We start from the raw sequence: 21,601 nt of genomic DNA, 5'->3' as shown, positions 1-21,601 counted from the left end.
CCTGACCTATTCTACCATAGAAAATAACAGCTTTCTATGGTCAGAACGTACCCCCCCCCCCTCCCCCAAAGGTAGCCTTCCCTGTAGCTCAGTTGGTAGAGCATGGTGTTTGCAACACCAGGGTTGTGGGTTCGATTCCCACGGGGGGCCAGCACAGGAAAAAAATAAAAATAAATAAATAAATGTATGAAATTGTATGAAATGTATGCATTCACTACTGTAAGTCGCTCTGGATAAGAGCGTCTGCTAAATGACTAAAATGTAAGGTGCGGACTCCGAACGCACCTAAACAACAATGAAAAAAAAAAGAAGAAAAAAAAGGGAGAGTTAGGGAGGATGACTAATGTCTATGGCGGCTCTGGTGCAGTACCTTCTCATCCCGCGGATCGTCCAGCAGAGGAGGCGGCTCCGGTTCGGGGCGTAACCTCCGCTTTGCCCGCTGATCCCTCCGCTTTTGTGTCACCGGACCGTGGATCATCACCGGAGGTTCTGGACTGCAGACCGCCGCTGGAGACTCTGGACTGTGGAACATCGCTGAAGACTCTGGACTCTGGACCGTCGCTGAAGACTCTGGACTGCGGGCCGTCTCAGGAGGTTCCGAGCTGCGGGCCGTCTCAGGAGGTTCCGGGCTGCGGGCCGTCTCAGGAGGTTCCGGGCTGCGGGCCGTCTCAGGAGGTTCCGGGCTGCGGGCCGTCTCAGGAGGTTCCGGACTAGGAACTGTCGCCGGAAGCTCCGGACTGGGAACTGTCGCCGGAAGCTCCGGACTGGGAACTATCGCCGGAAGCTCCGGACTGGGAACTGTCGCCGGAAGCTCTGGACTGGGAATGCGCACTGGAGGCCTGATGCGTGGGGCTGGCACAGGTGGCGCCAGACTGGTAACACACACCTCAGGGCGAGTGCGGGGAGCAGGAACAGGACACCCCAGACTGGGAAGGCGCACTGGAGCCCTGATGCATGGGGCTGGCACAGGTGGCGCCAGACTGGTGACACGCACCTCAGGGCAAGTGCGAGGAACAGGCACAGGGCGTACCAGGCTGGATAGACTCACTGGAGGCCGGGTACGTGGGGCAGGCACAGGATATACTGGGCCGTGGAGGCGCACTGGAGGTCTCGAGCGTAGAGCTGGCACAACCCGTCCTGGCTGGATGCTTACTTTCACCCGGCAAACGCGGGGTGCTGGGACAGGATGCACTGGGCTGTGAATACACACTGGCGACACAGTGCGCAGAGCCGACGCAGGATATCCTGGACCGAGAAGGCGAACTGGAGACCAGGAGCACTGAGCTAGCACCCCCCTTCCTGGCTGAATGCTCAACCGAGCTCGACAAATGCGGGGAGCGGGCACAGATCGCACCGGGCTGTGAATGCGCACTGTCGACACAGTGCGCATCACCGCATAACACGGTGCTTGCTTCGTCACTCGCCACTCGCTCCCCACGGTAAGCACGAGGAGTTGGCTCAGGTCTCCACCCTGACTCTGCCAATCTCCCCGTGTGCCCCCCCCAAAAAAAAATATTTTGGGGGGCTGCCTCTCGCACTTGCCTCGTGGTTGGTATAGCGCCTTGTAATATCGCCGCCCCGCTTTCGCTGCCTCAATCTCCTCTTTAGGACGGCGATACTCCCCAGCCTGCCTCCAGGGTCCTTTCCCGTCCAGTATCCCCTCCCAAGTCCACTGGTCCATTCCACACTGCTTGGTCCTTTGGTGGTGGGAGATTCTGTCACAGTTGTTGTATGATGAAGCGGACCAAAGTGCAGCCTGATTATCGTTCCACATATTTATTGAACTGTGAAACTATGCAATACATACAAAATAAACAAAAACAACAAACCGTGACGAAGAGTTAACATACACGTACTCAAAAACAATCTCCCACAAACACAGGTGGGAGAAACACCTACTTAAGTATGATCTCCAATTAGAGACAACGATGACCAGCTGCCTGTAATTGGAGATCATCCCAAACAAAACCCCAACATAGAAATACAAAACAAGAACATAACAAAATAGAAAATCTAAACCAGAAAAAAAAAACTGTCACGCCTTGACCTACTCTACCATAGAAAATAACAGCTTTCTATGGTCAGGACGTGACATTTAGATCCCTAGTGTTCCTATTGGCAATAATATAACCACTTAGCCCTCACCCCATCTATAAGTTGTGACAATGGGCCTGCAGGGTCCAATAATAAAGGTAGCTACATGCTTAGTAATGGGCTTCTAAGACATTTGCTTATCTCTATCTTAACTGCTGGCTAAGGAGGAGCCATGGAGCAATGCCTTTTATCTGGTCAAGACTGCAGTGAACAAAGAGAGAGCGCACCATACCCCAGAGGGGATAAGGGGGGACTTAAAACTCATTTACATTCTGCAATTGATTCCGCACACCACCCTGTCTGTAATGTCAGTCATTCGCTTCCTTTAGAGGTTTAATTAAATCCCTGACTGAGTTCTGTTCGGATTTCTGATTTGAAGTCGGAATCAATAGAAGCAAAGTGTCCAAAGATTGGAGCTGTAAATCAATTTCAACAATGCTTCCAGAATCAGAATCACCTTTATTCGCCAAGTGCATTTACACAAGCACATTTACAATATTAACAAGGAGGTCCAATACACCACCTTATCAATTACTGAATTATATAATAATTAATAAGTGTTATGGATCTGACAGCTGAAAGGCAAATGCCTCATTACAGGGCATGGGCATTTAACATTTACACATACTTGGTGATATGGTGCTGCAGTGATAGTCAACATTTAGAGACAGAAAACAGACATAGTAGTTTACATGCATTATATAGAAACCCAGCTCTATGCCTACGAGGAGGGAGTCCTCTTCCTACTCTGCTCTACACACGCTGCTGCTGCTGGTAGTGGTGGTGGGGTGTCAGAGGAGATCTTATCTCTCCAGTGGTTAGCTACCTAGCTGCCATCCTCTTCCCTGCTCTTTTGCTCATTCCCCTTTAATCTTGCATTGTTGCAAGATCTCCCATAAGCCATGTCCTTTTCCCCTTTTTACACCTTCCTAATATTGACTTGTACCCTCTTTTGCCCTCAGAACAGCCTCAATTCATTGGGGCATGGATTCGACAAGGTGTCGAAAGCATTCCACAGGGATGCTGGAGCATGTTGACTCCAATGCTTCCCACAGTTGTGTGAAGTTGGCTGGATGTCCTTTGGGTGGTGGACCATTCTTGATACACACGGGAAACTGTTGACGGTGAAAAACCCAGCGCGTTGCAGTTCTTGACACACTCAAACCGGTGCACCTGGCACCTACTACCATACCCCAATAAAAGACACTAAATCTTTTGACTTGCCCATTCACCCTCTGAATGGCACACATACACAATCCATGTCTGAACTGATATGATTTGAATTCCTAAAAATCCTTCTTTAAACTGCCTCCTCCCCTTCATCTACACTGACTGAAGTGACTTCAATAAGGGATCATAGCTTTCACCTGGATTCACCTGGTAAGTCTGTCATGGAAAGATGTTTTGTACACTCAGTGTATATAGTGTTATGTTGAAGTGTTTCATACAAATCACTAGGGCTAGGAATTGCCAGGGACCTCACAATACGATATTATCACGATACTTACTGTAGGTGCCAATACAATATGTATTGTGATTCTCACTATTCTATATGTAATGTGATTCGATATTGCGATTTGATGTTCTAAACATATTGCTCAACATATGTCTGCTGCAGAGAGACGAAAGCATGAGACTACTAGTTTTGATCATTCAGGGAAATGATGGTGCTGAAAACATGTTGGCTCACTATCTAAAAAGATGGAGAACAAGCTATAGCATGACAAATACAAGAGTTTTGGCGCAGGTACAGCCCACTACCGCAAGCTACAGTAGCATTTTTTTTATGTTATAAATCTTGGAGTCAAATATTGATTATAATAACGTCCAAAATATGTAACTATCGACCCCTCCATCACTGAAAATCATAGTTGGTGGTAATGCCAATAGCACAGTGTTGGGGAAATATCAAAACTACATACAATCCCCACAGTGACTGTATGTAAATACCCCAACCAGAAGCCATGGATTACAGGCAACATTGGCACTGAGATAAGAGGTAGAGCTGAGGCTTTCAAGGAGCGGAACTCTAACCCGGAAGCTTATAGGAAATCCTGCAATGCTCTCCGACAAACCATCAAACAGGCAAATGGTCAATACAGGACTAAGATCGAATCGTACTACATCGGCTCCGAAGCTCGTTGGATGTGGCAGGGCTTGCAAAATATTAGACTACAAGGGAAGCACAGCCACGAGCTGCCCAATGACACAAGCCTACCAGACGAGCTAAAGTACTTCTATGCTCACTTCAAGGCAAGTAACACTGAAGCATGCATGAGAGCATCAGCTGTTCCGGACGACTGTGTGATCACGCTCTCTGTAGCCAATGTGAGTAAGACCTTTAAACAAGTCAACATTCACAAGGCCGTAGGGCCAGATGGATTACCAGAATGTGAACTCCGAGCATGCGCTGACCAACTGGCAAGTGTCTTCACTGAAATGTTCAACCTCTCCCTGTCTGAGTCTGTAATACCAACATGTTTCAAGCAGACCACCATAGTCCCTGTGCCCAAGAACACTAAGGTAACCTGCCTAAATGACTATCAACCCGTAGCACTCACGTCTGTAGCCATGAAGTGCTTTGAAAGGCTGGTCATGGCCCACATCAACACCATTATCCCAGAAACCCTGGACCCACTCCAATTTGCATACCGCCCCAACAGATCCACAGATGATGCAATCTCTATTGCACTCCACACTGCCCTTTCCCACCTGGACAAAAGGAACACCTATGTGAGAAAGCTTTGCAATGACTACAGCTCAAGAGTTCAACACCATAGTGCCTTCAAAGCTCATCACTAAGCTGAGGACACTGGGACTAAACACCTCCCTCTGCAACTTGATCCTGGACTTCCTGACGGGCCGCCTCTAGGTGGTAAGGGTAGGTAACAACACATCCGCCATGCTGATCCTCAACACGGGGGCCCCTCACAGGTGTGTGCTCAGTCCCCTCCTGTACTCCCTGTTCACTCATGACTGCATGGCCAGGCATGACTCCAAAACCATCATTAAGTTTGCTGATGACACAACAGTTGTAGGCCTGATCACCGACAATGATGAGACAGCCTATAGGGAGGAGGTCAGAGACCTGGTCGTGTGGTGCCAGGACAGAAAAATGGAGATGACTGTGGACTGCAGGAAAAGGAGGACCAACCACACCCCCATTCTCATCGATGGGGCTGTGGTGGAGCAGGTTGAGAGCTTCAAGTTCCTTGGTGTCCACATCACCAACAAACTCTCATGGTCCAACCACACCAAGACAGTCGTGAAGAGGGCACGACAAAACCTGTTCCCCCTCAAGACACTGAAAAGATTTAGCATGGGTCCTCAGGTCCTCAGCTGCACCATCGAGAGCATCCTGACTGGTTGCATCACTGCCTGGTTTGGCGACTCCGGGATGCTGGCCTTCAAGGCAGAGTTGCAAAGAAAAAGCCATATCTCAGACTGGCCAATAAAAATAAAATATTAAGATGGGCAAAAGAACACAGACACTGGACAGAGGAACTCCGCCTAGAAGGCCAAAATCATTGAGTCGCTTCTTCACTGTTGACGTTGAAGATGGTGTTTTGCGGGTACTATTTAATGAAGCTGCCAGTTGAGGACTTGTGAGGTGTCTGTTTCTCAAACTAGGCACTCTAATGTACTTGTCCTCTTGCTCAGTTGTGCACCGGGACCTCCCACTTCTCTTTCTATTCTGGTTAGAGTAAGTTTGCGCTGTTCTGTGAAGGGAGTAGTACACGGCGTTGTACGAGATCTTCAGTTTATTTGCAATTTCTCGCATTGATTAGCCTTCATTTCTCTGAACAAGAATAGACTGATGTGTTTCAGAAGAAAGTTCTTTGTTTCTGGACATTTTGAGACTAATCGAACCCACAAATGCTGATGCTCCAGATACTCAACTAGTCTAAAGAAGGCCAGTTTTATTGCTTCTTTAATCAGGACAACAGTTTTCAGCTGTGCTAACATAATTGCAAAAGGGTTTTCTAATGACCAATTAGCCTTTTAAAATGATAAACTTGGATTAGCTAACACAATGTGCATTTGGAACACAGTAGTGATGGTTGCTGATAATGGGCCTCTGTATGCCTTTGTAGATGTTCCATTCATAATCAGCAGTTTCCAGCTACAATAGTCATTTACAAGATTAACAATGTCTACACTGTATTTCTGATCAATTTGATGTTATTTTAATGGACAAAAAATGAGTTTTTCTTTAAAAACAAGGACATTTCTAAGTGACCCCAAACTTTTGAATGGTAGTGTAGGCATTACCTCAATTACCTCGACTAACCGGTGCCCCCGCACATTGACTCTCTACTGGTACCCACTGTATATAGCCTCGCTGTTGTTATTTTACTGCTGCTGTTTAATTATTTGTTACTTTTGTTTCTTATTTTTTACTTATCTATTTTTTACTTAACACATATTTTTCTTAAAACTGTTGGTTAAGGCTTTGTAAAGTAAGCATGTCACTGTAAGTTATAATACACCTGTTGTGTTCAGCGCATGTGACAAATAACATTTGATTTGAATACAAACAATGTACATTGTTCCTGTGCCATGGAAATGCACATTTGAATCAATCTAAGTGTGCTTACTGCATTAAATAATGTGTAACGTATTGCACTCCGAAGCAGCCATCAGGGGCATTCTAATATCTCCAAGGCTGTAAGACCCCTTGAGTTGGATGTGAAAGGGGATTTTTATGTTTAATGGTTTGAACTTGTAAAAATTCTATATATTATATGGATAGAACTCCCAGGTGTGGTGTATATAGTTAACATAAGTTTCCTCTTATTAGGTTTAGCCTCGGGTACATTCAGTGGTGTTGTTGCCACGTGGGAGAAACAGCACAGACTTCACATCCTCAATCTATCTCTCCACAGACTGAAGTTATGTCACAAATGATCAGCTTCTGTTTGGCGAGAGGTCAAGTGAAATATTAGGAGAGGTCCAATACATCACTCTATCAATTACTGAATGATATATTAATAAGTCAATGTTATGGATCTGACAGCTGAAAGGCAAATTACAGCCTCATTACAGTGCATTGGCATTTCACATACTGTATTGAGTCTGTGTGTTGGAGACATACATTGGAATATCAGAAACTGTATATTGGAGTTTCTTGTAGGATTGTTTTAGCAATAATTCAGTGGCTAGTGTTTACTGCATAGGCCTAGTAATCCAGACCATTTGCTTTGGATATTGTTAAAATGCCTGATGAACCATACAGGAGATCATACACAGATTGAATGGAATATAAAGCCATAACTGCCATGTTACAGTTTGCTTCTTTGGTAAACCTTCTGGAATGTCTTAGACTGTCACTGCATTCTTAACACATAATGAAATAAAACCGCTGTTGTTGGGAACGGTTTGTTGAAATGGCTGTAATACATCTCAGGGCTATGATCAGATGAGGCTTATCCATCTTTGGTTTGTAAGTGCCCAGGATTTGTCTGGTAATTCTGTGACTAAACCAGTACTTTTAAAACATTGAGGCTGGCTTAGTAGTCTGTGATGTGGTATTAAATAAGATGTGCCAGAGTTGGTCTCAACTCAGGGTTTATAGGCCATTTCCCTGGATCCAACATCAGCCACCTTGTAAATAAATCAGGCCTGACGACAAGGCTTTCCTCTCTGGAGATTTAATTTACCTCACCACCACTGAGCCAATGCGGGCAATTTTCACATCAGGACAGTACAAGGCAGACCGTCTGAGAGAAAGTGGGCTGAATGGTAAAGAGATAGAGGGAGTGGGGGGAGAGCGAGATGGAGGGAGGGAAAGAAATAAGCCATTTGAAGTTACCGGTACATTTCCTTTTCTGATTGACAGACGAAATTAGTTAGAAATGGAGCTTTGTCATGCAGTCAGTTTGTAATTAGTTTCTGGTCCTTCAATGTAAATGTACCTGGGAAGGAACTGTGGTAATGCCTTTACTATTGTTGATAGAGTGATCAAACTCATTCAGTCTCCGGTCTAGACTCCAACCAACCATTCGGATTAACAAGGAACAGTTTTCTCTCCGGGTCAAGCCATCACCAGTCATTGAGTTTATAATCACGTCAGGAACAATGCCGATGACTCGCCATATTAGTCATCATTAATTGGCAGTCATTGCTATGTAACTGTGTGGCTTTAAATACCAATGTCTTCTTCCCAAATGGCACCCTACTACCTATATAGTGCACTACTTTTGACCAGAGCCCTATGTAGTGCACTAAATTGGGAATAGTGTGAAATTTGGAATGTATGCCAATTCCTACTTTTCACATCTGGAGACAAATCATGAATCCAAAGACACCACAAGGTAAAACATTGAAGTCATTGTTATACTGTAGTGACTACTATACAATCATATTACTCTTCCATAAACATGCGTTTTGTATTCAATATAAAGACTTGAGACCATGTTTATATCTAAGGAGCTTGTGATATGCTCCCTTTTTTAAAGCTGGATCAATTCAGCAACAAGACGATCCATACTGCTGAAAGATTGTTTTCTTTCCTCTGAATATGCAAAGCAAATGCAATGCTAATTCATCAGAATTTCCAGCACCAAAATCTATTTAGTGTGCGAAAGTCTAACAAGGCCAGATTGATTCGGCAGTATTGTGAGGATTAGGAGTGAAGACACTTCATGTTTGTAACATGAGACTGAAAATGTAACTGAATAGCAAGGATTGACTTTAATTAAAGGAACTTTCAGTGGAATTTTGATGTTTTCTTCTCCATTTTCCACCCCTTGGCTTTTGCCAGTCATTGATATGTCTCAACTTCGCCCAAAAATGATTAGCAGTTGACCAGAAATTGAGCTTTTCAATTAGTTTTCTACAGCTATGTTTCATGAATAAACATTAGGTAATTTATATGCGAAACTAATCATGGAAGTTATTAATGCATCCCTTTTGCACCGGAAAGTCTTCATCCTGCACCGCTTCCTCCCAACAAAGTTTTGTCAGTATCAGGCTTGGATGCCAAAATGTCTTTACATGTGTTAGTGAACGATAACATTGAATCTATTTGTGACATTGAAAATGAAGAAGCTTTAGCTTTAATTGATATTTGCCTTGAGGCATTCTTTTTCTCCTCTCACTTCAAGCCATGGAAGAGACAGCCGTGTTCATTTTCAGTTATAATTGTCTGATCCAATCAGGGTGTTGTCCCCTCCTTTTTTTTATGGTAAAATGAACCTCAAACCATTTTTGTTATTTAACATTATCAGGGACTCCCATTGAGACCAAGGACTCTTTGTCAAGGGAGCCCTGCATGAACACAATTTATCAAATGTAGAACATGCAATACTACAAGCAATTTAAGAAGCAAACACGTTACTCAACAATGCAGTCCTCCAATAAGAATTTAAACTTCCCTAGCCTAGAGGCATCAGAGCATCAAAGGTGCAGAGAGCTCTGCAGATCATTCTATACACAAGCACAAATTTGACCTAATTATGTGGTGATCGATAGGACCTCTATAGTTAACCCTCACTGTGATCTGGTCTGGTGACTCGTATGTGAACACTACCACTATAATAGACTGGTACCAGTCTCCTAGGCAGACTCACCAAGCTATGTGAACATTCTACCTCCCTCCCTAGGGATTCTGAAACATGCTAATTTGATGGAACTGTTGATACAGCCCTCTCTCTGTGAGGACTTGAGAGGTGAAAATGAGTGGGGGCTAACTAAGCATGGGTGGGTTATGCAGGCTTAAGAGAAGGATCACTTTAAGAGACAAGAAGTAGATGGTGCAACCGCAGACAGGCCTCTGGTGGAAGTATTTATATTCTTTATTCTCTGCCAGCCTTTCAGGGGATGTGTGCACAGAGGTAGTGTGTCAATAACTGACAGTCTGTCTCAGTCAATCAGCATACCCAGGGGCTCATAGCCTCTGGTGCATGGAGAGGACTCAACAGCACCCCCATAACTGACGGGGCTCCAGATCTATGAACTAAAATTACTTTGAGTCAAACTTTCACCGAGCAGATTTATGGGTTTGTTGAGTGTGGCACACACAGCTGTTACTCACCTTTTTAAACGAATAACAATACATCTAATGCTTTTCAAAGTCTTACAGTAAAGCTGTGTTTGAAAATAATTACACCAGCTCATTTACAGAAGTGTTACTGCGCTAATCGGACCATGCATATTTTAAGACGATCTGTAAAGGCGATCTGTAAAGCACTTTGTGACAACTACTGATGTAAAAACGGCTTTATGCATGCAGTGGATCTGATCCTCCAGGACAGGCCATAAGACTGCTAGATACTGTTGGGCCCCTTGATACACCTTCATTTAAGTATAAGGACAGCATGACTACAGGACTACAGTATTTCTCTGCTGTTATTCTGTAGGATAATTCTGGGGGGGGGGTTGTACTTGCTTGTGCCTCTTCCTTCTCTCTACCCTCTGAAGTTCACACATGGGGCTCAGAGAACAGAACAGTGAGACTCCTTCCTCTCCTTCCTGTGCTCCTCTCGTCTCGTCCCCTCCCCTCTGACAGCCTTGCGGTCAGAATAGACTGGCAGTCCCGGCTTTCTAATGAGTAGGATTCCTGCCGAAGTCCAATAAAAGGTGCTCACCATGTAAAACCTACACTCACACAGCCTAACAGTATTCTTCCTTGCCCTCTCCCTGTCTCCACCCCTGTAAAAAATCCATGAGAAAGTCCCCAGTGTTTTCAGGGTGTGAGAATAAAAGTGTGCGGTTTAAAAGACTTTGGGTCTGGAGGCAGCTGTGAAATAGTAATGTATAACTGAGTAAAGGGAGACAGGCAGCCAGGAGAGTAGTGAATGAGTGGTGCTGCGGTGACAGTTGTATCTACAGATAGCCCACTTCTGCTGCTGTCCATTTGATTGTGGGACGCTTATTGCTGACAGGAGAGAGGCAAGCTGTCAAACACAAAAGGGTCTCACAGAGAAGCAGAAGGGCTAGTTTGATTCCTTTTTTTCTTTTTACATCAGTTGGCTGTTCAGTAAATGATCCATCTTGGCATAGCCCCGTCCATATTTATCACCCTGTACAGGCTCAGTCCGCTCACTGCACCCCACAGCATCGGAAAGAAAAGTGAACAGAACTTACTAAGGCAGACATTATGCAGTTGTGATTGTCATGCCATTGGTATGTGTCAGAGTTGGTTGATTTAAATCTTTATGATTGACAAGGTCCCCTGGCTCATGGCCATTGTTCCCCTCGTCCATGAGCACAGCATCTGTGCCACGACAGACACCGCAGACCTCCCCATATGCAGTTAACCACCATGGCATTAATCTGCACTACCTGCCTTAACGTCCATCCACCATCCAGGCAGCTCCTCACCCGGCACCAACTGGTTGAATCAACGTTTCAATGAAATGAGGTTGAACCAACATGGAATAGACACTGAATTGACGTCTGTGCCCAGTGGGTCTACTCTCTGCTCAGGGTGAAAGCATTTGCCTGCCGCCTGCCCTCCGCCCAATGACTGGAAGCCGATAGGAGGAGAGTGAGGACCCTTTAAGAGGCAGTGTAAAAATGTACAGGCCTAATGAGGAAATAAGTGACTTATTGGCGGCACACTCATTGCCTTCATTAAGCCACATATTAATGACCATCTATCATGAGAGCGAGAAGAAGTGAGACTCTGGGTGCTTTATGGAGCGTGCATTGTCACCTCGTTCCATTTATCTGTTACCTTTGACTGCGGTAAGTGTGTAGGCATTAAGAAGAGGACAAGGATCATAGTTAGCTGTTTGCAGTGGGAAATGGACGTGAACCCTCAAACCAAAAGCATATACAGGGTTCACCAGGCCTTTTGAGTCAAGGCTTCCTGTTAATTAAATTATACCAGATGAAGTACACTGCATGGAGAAGAAGAATTTGTCAGTGCTACATCATTATATCACACCCTGGCCATTAAGTGTCTGCATGGATTTATATTCCACATAATAGTTTTTAAAAACCATATTTAGACATATTTTTCTGCATTTTAAGTCCTAAGCAAGTCTCAAGTCTTAACCTTCGAGTCTTGAGTCAAGTCCCAAGTAATAATGGGCAAGTCTCAAGTAAAGTCCAAAGTTCCACAGCTCAGGTTGAGTTAAGTCACAAGTGCCCTAATTTGGGGTTTCGAGTCCTCAAGTCAATGGTGTTTAATGCCAATTTTAATGCAATTTTTTATTTCCTGTTTTTATTACACTACTAGTACACTACATAATGAACTTGAGTGAAAGATCATGTTACAAAGTTTTTTTAATTACTTGTCATGATGTTGGCCTGTTGGGGGAGGTTTATGAACCCCCCCCCCGTTTGTCTCTCTCTACTCCATAAGAGTTGACTCTTGAAAAGCCCTTTGTTAACATAGAGATTCTGGGAACATCAAAAGGTGGGAAACGGAACCATATTTCGGTAATCCAACCAGTTGAAAATATGTGTTGGTACTTATGTCAGATCAGTTGGCGTCTGAGACATGATTACTGATGATAGGACGACAAACTGTATCTTGGAAAATCTACACATTCTAGTTATCAGATTCACATGGAATTGTTGTGCAATTTAAATGTTTAAATATGAAACTATTTGTGAAAAGATTAAATGTAATTTTAGCTTCTTAATGAGAGAACGGTTTGTCATAAGAATACCACTCTGCTCACTCAGAGGCCCCGCCCAAGTGAACAGACATGGGTTGTAAACTATGAAACGCGGCGTTCTTTCACCACCATATAAACCCGTTGATGAAAATTCAACTTCCTGTTCCAAGGACGTGAGGACGAAGGTCCTACATTAAAAGGGCTCAGATAGTAACTTAACGAAATTAGCATCGAATTTCAATGTGAAGGTGACGACCTACATGCCGGAAGGATGAATTTCGACTATACCAGCCAGAATATAGCATGAGCTTAAAGTATGGCAACTTGGTATGAACTTTGAACTCTTATTCTCTAAAGAAGTGATACCGCCTAGCCGTTGCGTTAGCGCAGCAACTGTGGACATGGGCTAGGAGAGGACAGACAGGGTATCTTTTCTACCACACAACGACGATACCAACAAGTAACCGTTTTACCACCAGACATTCTTCAAAGGACAACCCTGCCTTCCATCTACAACCAACCGATCGAAGTGCAGCTCTGAGTAAATATTTATTGCATTTTCTTTTTCCAAATGGGCGGTTATTTAGAATGCATAAGATTCTGTATTTACGATAGAGTAGCTGCCTACGGCCCGATAGAGACACAAAATATTTTTGTTACTCAGTCTTTCTTTGTGTAAGCAGCCGTAATATCTGTTCCGTCCGCTAGGGACCTTTTCCTTTATGACATAATTTGTAATCAATGTTTGATCCATTCTGTGTAGATGTAATTCTGTGTGATTATTTAGGTATTTAGTAAATAAATAATTAAACCAAATTTTGTATTGCTGATTCAACTTGTTAGCCAGGGTTCGTGAAGAATTTACAACTTTCAGATGAGACTAAATAAGGTGACGATTAAATATTGACTGCTACTGACGTAAAAGATTACTAGGTCTTTAAGAGTTTATTCGGAAGATAACAGCTCTATAAACATTATTTTGTGGTGCCCCGACTTGCTAGTTAATTACATTTACCTGATTAGCTTAATCAGGTAATATTAATTACAGAGAAATTATTTTATAGAATAGCATGTCATATCACTTAATCCGGCATAGCCAAAGACACAACATACTGTAGAAAGGCCATACAAATGGCACCAATGACAATAATTTTGGGCTCTTAGGTTTACAATGCATTGCATTTACAAAATATAAAATTAGCCAAGAGTTATCACCCATTTGTGAGCGATGGGGCTGCAGTATGATTCCCCCATGGCTGAACACACGCTCCACAGGAGCATTTGATGCAGGCACTGCCAAGACTCTCATTTCCACTCAGAATAGTGAAGGAAGAGTGTTTCTGTTCATAGCCCTGAACCAAAGGTTGTTCTGTCCTTTGCAAATGTCAAGGCAGTGGCTGAGATGCTGGAGTGCCATATACTTCTCTTTTGTTGTCTTTTGCAATATGCTGCAAACAGCCCTGACTCCTCTCCCAGAGAACAGTCCTCAGTGGTGGTTGGATCCACATGTTGCCCAGTCTCTCGCAGAATTACATCTATATAGACAGAACAAATATAGACAGAAACAAAAGGTTAGTCTTGCTATTAGTAGTGTACTATTTAAATTAAAATGCTGTATAACTTAAATTAATTAGGCTAAGTATTAACTCTATTGGTAAACTTTTTATAATAAAAAGATACACACCTTTCATCATTTATCACCTCGTCCATCGCATCATCCACCAGAACATGATGTTGCAGCCACATCAGGGAAAATGATGGATCTAGCACAACTGCTTTAAGATAGATATGGCCTGAGAAGGGCGCAATCTCCAGATGGGGTGGCCATCTTGACATTGATGAAGATTCCAATGAATCTCCTCTTCAGTGATGCTTAGAGACTTCGGACCAGGCCAGTAAGGTAGCTTCCTTGAGGTTTCTGTGTCTCCAGATGATTGTGTAGGGAAAGAATGCAAGGAACCACTGCACTGATTGTGGCAACTTTCTCTCTTTGTGTAACGCCTGTCTGGAAGAGGGAACCAAGGTGCAGCAGAGGATGTGTTCATCATTAGAATTTTAATTAAAAAAAACAAGAGAACACTACAAAAATGAACAAGAACGACAGCAAACAGTCCTGCTAGGTACAAAACTAAACAGAAACAATTACCCACAAAACCCAAAGGAAAAACATGCTCCTTATGTGTGACTCCCAATCAGCAGCAACGAGCTTCAGCTGTGCCTGATTGGGAGCCACACACATGGCCCAAAACAAAGAAATACCAAAACATAGAAAAAGGAACATAGAACGCCCACCCAATGTAACAAGCAGCAGAGGAAGGAGCAGCACAAGGAGAGGCACCAGGAGAAAAGCTATCTGGAGTCATGGACTTGGGAGGAAATCCTGGACGGGAAAGGACCATGGGCTCAAGCTGGGGATTATCGCCGCCCGCAGTGGGAGATCGAGGCGGCGAGAGCTGAGAGGCGCTGGTATGAGGAAAGGGAGCGCAACGGACACGGGAGGCAGCCCCACAATTTTTTTTGGGGGGGGGGCACACGGGGAGATTGGCGAAGTCAGGTGGTAGACCTAAGCCAACTCCCCGTGCTTACCGGAAGCAGCGTGGTACTGGTAAAACACCGTGTTATGCTGTGGAGCGCACGGTGTCCCCAGTGCGTGTTCAAAGCCCGGTGCGCTACATACCAGCCCCCCGCAAGTGCCATGCGAGTGCAGGCATAAGAAGGCCCACCCGGACCCTCCCCTTCAGAGTCAGGTTTTGCGGCCGGAGTCCGCACCTTTGGGGGGGGTACTGTAACGCCCTGGCCATAGAGAGGGGTTTTTTGTTCTTTATTTTGGTTAGGCCAGGGTGTTACATTGGGTGGGCGTTCTATGTTCCTTTTTCTATGTTTTGGTATTTCTTTGTTTTGGGCCATGTGTGTGGCTCCCAATCAGGCACAGCTGAAGCTCGTTGCTGCTGATTGAGAGTCACACATAAGGAGCATGTTTTTCCTTTGGGTTTTGTGGGTAATTGTTTCTGTTTTGAGTATTTTCCTAACAGGACTGTTTGCTGTCGTTTTTGTTCAGTTTGTAGTGTTCTCTTGTTTTTTTAATTAAAATTCTAATGATGAACACATCCTCTGCTGCACCTTGGTTCCCTCTTCCAGACAGCCGTTACACTTTGGGTAATACCTGTGTGTCACGTTCTGACCAGTGAAAAGGGTCATTTTGCCATAGTAGAATGGTCAGAGCGTGGCAGGGGGGTTGTTTTGTGTGTTTTGGGGTTTTTGGTTCTAGGGGAATTTGTTCTAGTTTTATATTTCTATGTTTCATTTTCCATGTTTGGCCGAGTATGGTTTCCAATCAGAGGCATGTGTCTTTTGTTGTCTCTGATTGGAAGCCATACTTAGGCAGCCTGTTTTCCTTTGGGTTTTGTGGGTGGTTATTTTCCGTTTAGTTGTTGTACCTGACGGAACTGTTGAGCGTTTGTTATTTTGTTGTTTGAAGTGCATTCATTAAAATCTAAGATGAGCACTATACACGCTGCGCCTTGGTCTCTTCAATACGATGCTTGTGACAGAACCACCCACCACAAGAAGACCAAGCAGCGTAGGAGGAAGAGCGGGACCGAGCACTATGGCTCAGAGTCATGGACCTGGGAGGACATTCTAGATAGGGCAGGACCCTGGACAAGGCCGGGGGAGTATCGGCGTCCGAAATGGGAGATAGAGGCAGGGAAGGCGGAACGGCAATACTGGGAGGAACGGCTGGAACGGCAAGAGGAGGCTGAGAGGCAGCCCCCCCAAAAAAATTTTTGGGGGGCATACGGGTAGTTTGGCTAGGTCAGGGGGAGCCCTGACCTAACTTCCCGGGCGTACAGGAGAGAGCCGTGGAGCAAACCGGAGCCAAGAAAGGAGTCAAGCGCTGAGTTCGACGCGAGATTCCGGGAAATGGTACTGGCGGAGAGGGCACTGCGGAGCAGGCGTGCAGAGGGGCGAGAAATGCATTACGGGGTGATGCGCACTATCTCGCCCATCCGCACGCACAGTCCGGTGCGGTCGGTACGGGCTCTGCAGCGTTGCCAGGCGAGAGTTGGCCGGCAGCCATGAAGAAGTGCGCCGGCTCAACGCATCTGGCCGCCAGTGCGTCTCCTCAGCCCAGTTTATCCTGCGCCTGCTCTACGCACGGCAGCCCTCATTCCCCAGCACAGCCCAGTTCGCCCTGTGCCAGCGCTCCGCCCGTGCCGGGCTACAGTGACCATCCAGGCAGGACGGGGTGTGCCAGCCCTGAGCTCCAGACCTACGGTGCGCCTCCACGGCCCAGTGTGCCTTGTGCATGCTCTGCGCACCCAGTCTCCTGTGCGTCTCCCCAGTCTTGTGAGACTGGTTCCAGCTCCCCGTAGGAAGCCTCCAGTAATGATCAACGGTCCGAAGCCTCCAACGATAATCCATGGCATGAAGCCTCCAGTGATGATCCATGGCCCGGAGCCTGTAGGGTTAATCCATGACATGAAGCCTCCAGTGATGATCCATGGCCCGGAGCCTGTATGGATGATCCATGGCACGAAGCCTCCAGTGATGATCCATGGCCCGGAGCCTGTAGGGATGATCCATGGCACGAAGCCTCCAGTGATAACCCATGGTCCGGAGCCTCCAGTGATGATCCATGGCACAAAGCCTCCAGTGATGATACATGGCGCGGAACCAGTAGTGATGATCCATGGCATGGAGCCTGCAGTGAAGGTCCCCAGTCCGGAGCCTCCAGCGACGCCTCTCAGCCCGGGGCCTCCAGCGACGGTCTGCAGCCCAGAGTCTTCAGCGAAAGCCAACATCCAGCGACGTAGGTGATGTTGGCTTTCGCAACTGGTTGAGCCCTGGTACATACTTCCAAGTACGCTATTTTTTAGATGTTGGCCTAGCGGAGTTACACAGTAATAGCGTACTGCTATTACCTTCACAACATACTATGGAACTCCGTTTTGGTTTTTGAGTGTCAAAAAAGATAGATGTCAAATAACACTATTTGACAATAACACTATTTGATGCATTAAATAAGCTTTTAATTTGACATGTCAAATAACACAGTTCTATTATAGAAGGTTGTGTGTTCTGAATTTGCACGTGCAAGCCAAATGCCACCACTACTATCAACAGCACTGTCAAAGCTGTACCAAAAAAGTCTGCAAACAAGAAAACACCGGCAACGAACCATGTGTTTACAATACCGCGTTGGTAATAAAGCATTATTCGTTCGACCACAACTTCTGGGGTAGCTAGCTAGCTTTAGCTTAGTACCTTTTTATTTATTTAAGCTTTATTTAACTACCTAGCTAGCACCAATACAACCAGCCTGAAAACAATGACCAGTAGAAACTGCAGTCATTTTCATTATTCTTAGCAATGATTTAGGAATCCTTGTGAGTAAGTATTAGCTAAGTAGCCACTTGTTGTTCACCTATTGAAATTGAACTTCAGTTCATGAAAAGAAATAGCTAGCCAGCTACTTAACCCTGTTTCCCAAAGCTAACGTTATAAGCAGCCAGCTAGCTTTATCTGGCTAGTGAGGCTCAACCGGAACGGGTAATGTGTTGTGAAGCTAGCCACAATAGGATTAGTCACAATAGTGGAATTTGAGGTTTGCCTTCAAAATAAAAGTACCTCTCTGAAAGGGATGCAGAAGGTTACAATTGGTGGAATCATGCCATATTTAGACTAGATCATGTTAAACAAGGTTGGAATGTGAAGCAATGAAATGGGGTATCAGTCTACTCGGTGACACCCACAAATCACAACTGTGAAGAGTTTATGCAAATATTAGCATTGTAGCTCTTATCACGGGACTGTGACTGTGTGAAATCACCTCCCCAGTCAGCCTATTGTGTGTATTGACATTCATATGGCACTGTACAGCTTTACCTAAGGCCTGGGGATCAATTAAATGGGGTATCAGTCTACACAATACCCAAGATATTTTTTCCAAAAAGTGACGAAAGCCCTTGTGTTCAACGATGAACAGGGGTATGTTGCAATCCACAATAAGATGTGACATTATGGAATTAGTGATAGCTTTTTACTGTGGATGGTTTGTGTTGTACAGTTGCACAGAGCATGTCTCTATGAATTGGGAGATGTGTGGCTGCTGAGGGTCACAGCTGATCGTCTTCCTCTTCTGGTATTCATCAAAGCTATAAAATACTTATACTATTTAGTCAATTGCTTTATATGACCATCACCATAATTGTTTGTTGAATTCATGAATGAACATAACGTTTAGGAAACTGATATAATTCAGTAGGTAATTGTCTGAATTTACAATCTTTTTTTATGTTGTAGTAGTAGGCCTACATAGGGATGTTAAACAAAGCAACAATATAAATGTGCTGTCCACTTTGGACACATGGTAAGGGGAGCCATTGCAAGCTATCTAGCTAACGATAGTAAGTTCCAGAACATTACCTCACGTCAGCTAGCTAGCTCACACAGCAATAATTCAATTCTTACCTCTCTTTATGGGACTTCATATGTCTGACAAAGTTTGAGGTTTTTGCAATTTCATCTGTAATTTTGGACCCACGTATTTTACAAACTGAAGCCATTTTTTTCCTCACCACCACATAGTCTTTGAAACCGAATGCAACGATTTTTGGGAACCGATCCAGATGATGCCATGATGATTACAGACTCAGTCAACGTCTCTTTCAATTGACGAACTAGCGTCAGAGATACTATATATAATGATGAGATGGTCTCCTCCCTTGACATTGGGAGTTGTTGTCCCGAAGGCGGGAAGGCGGGCGGTCTGCTTATCGTTCTGCATGTCGCTGTAGTCACGCGTGGACAGATTTTGACGGGTGTGGACCCTCTCACTTCGTCTCTTTTTCTCTGCTAACGTTGACAGATAGTTTGAGTGACATTGAGAAATGTCAGATTAGAGTCGAGTGTTTGCCCACTCCCACCCACTGGGTGCGCGTAGAGAGGTCTGTGGAGCTTGGTTGTCTAATATCAGAAGGTGATGGTAGAGGAGGTTAGAGAATGAGAGGAGTGTAATGTCCTTTCGGGATGGGGAAATCTAAACAAGTCTCCCGGGTCTTTCGAGTCATACAGCTCAAGTCCAAGTTAGGTCACAAGTCATAGATGCTAAATTCGAAGTTGAGTGGCAACATTTGAGTCCACATATCTGTAAAAGGGGGATTCTCTATACACTTGTCAATGGTGGATGAAAAGGATTATGATCGTTTTGCCATAACTCACCATTCCAAAAAATGACCTGCAAACTAAGCTGAGGAGTGAAGGTAGGCTTCGTTTGACACAACCACAGACCGAGTAGTTCATTCATACTAGAAAGAGTTTAACTGAGGAAGACTACCCTCTATGAGGACACAGCTTGCAGTATCCATAGACACAACATGTACTTACTTCTCAACTTGTTGTGTTAGGATAAAGCGATAAAAGGCTGTGGGGGGATATCGTAAGAGTGAATTTTGGGATCTTCCACTCATGTGCTGTATAATAATAGTTAATGATTTCGTCACATTGTGTTCTCTTTTCGGATGCTAGAAAAAAATGGCTGCCTGAAAAGGAGACAAGCAAAGGCATCAGTAACATAGAAATTAACAATCTGTCTGGAATCTATTTTACAGAGAATGTGTCATTATTGGCCCCCCTGCCTTTCAGGTTTAGAGTAAGGAATTAATTATACAGGTTGTATATCCCCTTCCCCCTCCAATCCACCTCCCGTAGCAGAAATAACATAATTTAATCTTCTTCTGCTTGAAACAATTTTCAATTTGTCACTCAATGATCTGGGAAGATTATGAGTTAGTCTCTTTTCTGCTTACCTGATTCTTTATTTCTCTGTCTGTCCTTCATACGTACATTGTCACTTGTTTTTTAAAGTCCTCTTCTAGGTCTGTTTAGGAAATCTATGGTCAAAATAATTATTTATTTATGCATTGCGAAAATACATGCTTGGATTCATTCATGTACTCAACAACATAACAATGTGAAAGAAGACTGAAAAATATGAACAGTAAAAAAAAAACAGCAGTGGAAGGAATGTTTTTTTTTCAAGCTTTTTGAACATGACAGAATGGAATAGAACAGAATAGTTACATACTTGTTTTGCTGAGAGTTTACTCTTATACTTCAATACATTCATTTCTTTGTCAAAACTAAGGCAACCTATACATTTGTATTTTTCCATTTATAAAATACCTATTTAGTGCTGAAGGCCTTTATGACTGCAGTCAATAATGACAGAATTGTCTTGCCAAACTGTGCGCGACAAATCGTGAGAATGTTGTCAAAAAGACCTTGCAAAATCTCCAAATGTCCAGGGTAATTTCTGAAAGTATGAACCCCAATCTGGCCTTATGTATTGAGTCCTGTACTCCAAAGTTTGGGTGTATGTTTACACTATAATCTGTTTTTTTGGTGAGTGCACCTTAGCCTTCATTGATTTGTCTGTTAGACATGACCACATTTGTGGGAGGTGGTGGTAGAAAGTGGGGCTGGGTGATTAGATTTCAGTGGATAAAATTGGATTTGATGGTGGGACATAATAGCTTTCATGGGCTTTTACAGTACAGCTCTGAATGGCTTAACCATATTGTCCTTGATGGGATTGAGGTTTAATTCTGGGATTTTCTCAGCGATGACGTCCTGTTCCTCCTTATTGTTCTTGGCCCAGGAGTAGAGGGCTGTCCTGAACTAGAGTCTTCACATGAAGATTCCAGAACTTAACCCAAAATGACACCCCATTCCCTTTATAGTCCATAGGACCCTGGTCAAGAGTACTGCACTATAAAGGGAATACTGTGAAGGGGATACAGTATGGTGCCATTTGGGAATGCATCCAAGATCTGTCTTGAACTAAAATCCCATCTAATATTGTGTAGCCTTGTTGTTAGATCAATGTTTCCCTCCCTCTCTATTAAATCAATGAGGAACTCTATGGTAGAATGACT

General features: G+C 44.2%; 1 protein-coding gene across 4 annotated transcripts in view; it reads left to right on the top strand.

Annotated features, from left to right (window-relative positions):
* The window catches only part of LOC106580525 (netrin receptor UNC5D), a 209,788-nt gene that overhangs the window by 99,603 nt on the left and 88,584 nt on the right, over positions 1–21,601 (top strand). Inside the window, exon 1 of one of the 4 annotated variants that reach the window (XM_014161695.2) lies at positions 19,511–19,927. The exons of the other annotated variants lie outside the window; for them this stretch is intronic. The gene's annotated coding sequence lies outside the window, so the exon portion shown is untranslated. Of the gene's footprint in view, positions 1–19,510; positions 19,928–21,601 lie in introns of those variants that run through there. 4 annotated transcript variants of the gene reach the window in all.

The sequence above is a fragment of the Salmo salar genome, chromosome ssa20 (genome assembly GCF_905237065.1).
Source record: "Salmo salar chromosome ssa20, Ssal_v3.1, whole genome shotgun sequence".
In the NCBI taxonomy this organism is placed as follows: domain Eukaryota; kingdom Metazoa; phylum Chordata; class Actinopteri; order Salmoniformes; family Salmonidae; genus Salmo; species Salmo salar.
This window is presented reverse-complemented; position numbering and strand designations above follow the sequence as displayed.